Consider the following 3,429-nt stretch of genomic DNA (forward strand, 5'->3'; position numbering starts at 1 on the left):
TGTAACTCACTTTCTAATACTTTACCTTTTTTTCTTTATAATATTTATCACTACTGCATATTAATTAATAAATAATATGTGTCAGTATAGTCTTTATCTCCTTTAGAATGTTAACTTCTGGAAGGGAGGTATCCTGTCTTTTTTAAAAGTTCATTTCTATATTCTCACTACCTAGAATGGTAATCAATAAATAAGTATTGAAATGGAGAACAGTCTATAAAGACTGGAGGAAGGAGAAGTATAAGCATGTCCTTGCTGAGGGTCACATTGAGCTGTGCGCTGCTTCAGGGGTGTCTATAAGAGTCAGCATGATGGTGGAAGATGTCAAGACCAAAATTAAGAACTACCAGACTTCTTTTGACAGCTACTTCCCCAACAAGAACCAGACAACGAATTGCTAGCAGAACTGTCTAGGCTTTCATGGCTGTGAGAAGTCAACAGTTGCTAAAGGGGCGCCATGCGTGAATGGTACCAGTGTGTGTACATGTCCCTCTGCTCCATGTCCCAGGTGTCAGCCTGAAGTGAGTGCCAGGCAGAAGGTATGTTTCCCGGGAAGATCTGAACTGGCTTCACCCACCTTTCCTCTGTCCTCCATTCTTCTCCCAGGGTGGCGAAGGGGGACCTGGGTACATGGTGATCCCCACCTTGGACCCTGAATCATGGCTTACCTAATAAAGACTCGTTGAGGGGCACCTGGGTGGCTCAGTCGGTTAAGCGTCCAACTTCGGCTAGGTCATGATCACATGGTTTGTAGGTTCAAGCCCCGCGTCGGTCTCTGTGCTGACAACTAGCTCAGAGCCTGGAGCCTGCTTCTGATTCTGTGTCTCCCTCTCTCTCTGACCCTCCCCTGTTCATGCTGTTTCTCTCTCTCTCTCTCTCTCTCTCTCTCTCAGAAATAAATAACAAATAAAAAAATAAAAAAAAAACTCGTTGAAAAAGTGTAAGACTGTGTATGTGTAAAACAACTAGTTGATCAGACAAAGAGCTGGGGTGACATTAGTACTGTGACCAGTAAGAGGGGCTTCAGGGTGACCGTTTTTTTCCATTTTATTTTGTTTTATGTTATTAAACTGACCACCTTCTCTATACTAGACAATAGAGTGGATGATTACATAAAATAGCCTCAAGCCACTGTATGTGCTAAAATATATCTGTATATTCCCCTTTATTTATCTAGACAATTTTAAAAAAACTTGTCTCATGTTATTTTTGAACTACACGAAAATAGTATAATAAAAACTCCTTTGTATCCCCACACAAAAAAAGAAATAGGTGTAAACAGAAATATTCATAAGTATAATACTTTCATTTTAGTAGCTCCCAAATTCACAAGATCATAAAAATCATTTCATTTGTTTCACACACACACACACACACACACACATTCTTGAGAGTCATCTCATATTTAGTAACTTAGGAACTCCAGAGGAAAGGCCCCCATCTTAGTTTGCTTTGGCTACCGTAACAAAATACCACAGCCTGCACAACAGAAATTTATTTTCTCACAGTTCTGGAGGCTTGAAGTCCCAAATCAAGGTGGCTGCAGATTCTGTGTTTGCTGCAGGCTATTGTCCTGGCTTCTAGAAGACTGTCTTCTTGCTGAATCCCACATGGCCTCTTCCTATAAGGACACCAGTTGTATCAAAGTAGGGCCCCACCCATGTTACTTCATTTAACCTTAATTTCCTCCCTAAAGGTCCTTCTCCAAATACAATCACATTGTGGGTTAGAGCTTCAACATATTAACTTTAAGGAAACACAGTTCAGTCCATAAAACTCTCAGAAACTATACTAATAACAATATCCAAAGTTCCTAAGTAATTCTTATGGCCAGGAAAGTCAAGGAAGCAGTACTTAACAATGGAGATAACTCCAACTGGCTGTATGGAGACAAAGTCCCTGTGGCTCTTGGTTGAATCAGGCTGATCATAGGAGGGGAAAATTCCTTAGGAAAAGATATTGAAAATAAGCTAAGGTTTTGAGTACATTGAAAGAGGAACTACAAAGATATGGAGGAAAATAACAAACCTAACTGACAGTTCATTGTTGTTGTTTGTTTGTTTAATTTATAAGTATCTGTAAAGTCAAAATTGTCCATCAGTCTTCCTGAGCTTTAACAAAATAGAAATAGTCTGTCGATTAGACAGTCTAAACAGGGGTGCCGGGGTAAAGGCATGGTATAAAGATTTCCTTCCATAGCTGCCTTCAGAGGTGTCCTGTTCAATATCCCTTCACTAATCTCTGAGGCCGACTGGGTAAAGTCCAGGCATTTAAGGAGGTTGGTCAAGTCATGGGCAGCTTGAACCTTGAATAGCAAGTTCAATTTGAAGCATACTTACTCTGAGCTTTTGGATTTGCAAACGGAAGAGGTTGTGTTTGCTCTTCCCTTGCTTTTCTTTCCTTCCTTCCTTCCTTCCTTCCTTCCTTCCTTCCTTCCTTCCTTCCTTCCTTCCTTCCTTCCTTCCTTCCTTCCTTCTTTCCTTCCTAGTTCCTCAAGGTTAGTAAGGGAGTAGAAAAGATTAAAAGGAACACAACTCTTTTTATTAAATGGTTGTTGTTGATCATGGTTATTGATGCCTTTCTGTGTGACCGCAGTATGCATTCCATCTACAGGGGTGGGGGGTGGGGGGTGAGGGTGGAGGGTGGGGAGCATAAGAGAAATATGTAAGAGGCACTTTGGGTGGGATCTCTCTACTTCACTGTTACCTACTGGAGAGATACTCTGTTTTGATCTCCCTTGGAATTTCCTTAGCTTCCTCCCCCTCTGTGGAAGTACTTCTAAGCCTCTTGTTATTAGGGTCCCTAGGCCCATCTTTCACAGTATCTCAACGATTGATGGAAAATGCAGGCAACACAAAGGACAGATAATGGCAGTTCAGGATGTTCCCCCCTCCCTCCCCGCCCCAGGAATTTGCTGTCTGTCTCTTCTCTCTCTTTCTCCCATTTCCTTTCCCACCTATTCAAATAGACAAAAAAAGTAAATCAGCAAGTGTGCCCCCCAAGCTGAAGTCCAGCCAGGAAATGAGATGCCAGCCTCCCTAGACTGCATCAGTAATTCCTTGTCCTCCTGAGGGCTGCCTCTCTTGTTTCAATCAAGGGGAAATTCTCTAAACTCCCCTGCAGACCAACCATTCATAAAACAGTTTCAGAATTTCCTCTCTCCCCTGAGTCATTTAATTATGTGGTTCTAAGAAGGAAAGAAGGATGCAGTTGAGATGAATGGCCACGTGGTCAAAGGCCCAGGATAGGCCTATGAAGGTAGTAAGAGTGTTGCTTTACCTTAAACCTTTAACTACAGCTCTGAAACAATGGGAAAAGTTTCTATTCATATCCTCTTTCAAAAATTGTAACAAGATTTATATTTTTGATGCATAGTTTCAAGGTTGTGTCAAAGCAACCTGTATATCACAAATTTTGTGTCACTGAAGT

The 3,429-nt window shown here is 41.4% G+C and overlaps 1 pseudogene; it reads left to right on the top strand.

Moving 5' to 3' along the window:
• Positions 1–254: 254 nt before the first annotated feature.
• On the top strand, positions 255–562 carry LOC120248536 (annotated as a pseudogene).
• Positions 563–3,429: the final 2,867 nt, after the last annotated feature.

Source organism: Hyaena hyaena, unplaced genomic scaffold, assembly GCF_003009895.1.
Source record: "Hyaena hyaena isolate Hyena2069 unplaced genomic scaffold, ASM300989v1 scaffold_595, whole genome shotgun sequence".
Classification (NCBI taxonomy): Eukaryota; Metazoa; Chordata; class Mammalia; order Carnivora; family Hyaenidae; genus Hyaena; species Hyaena hyaena.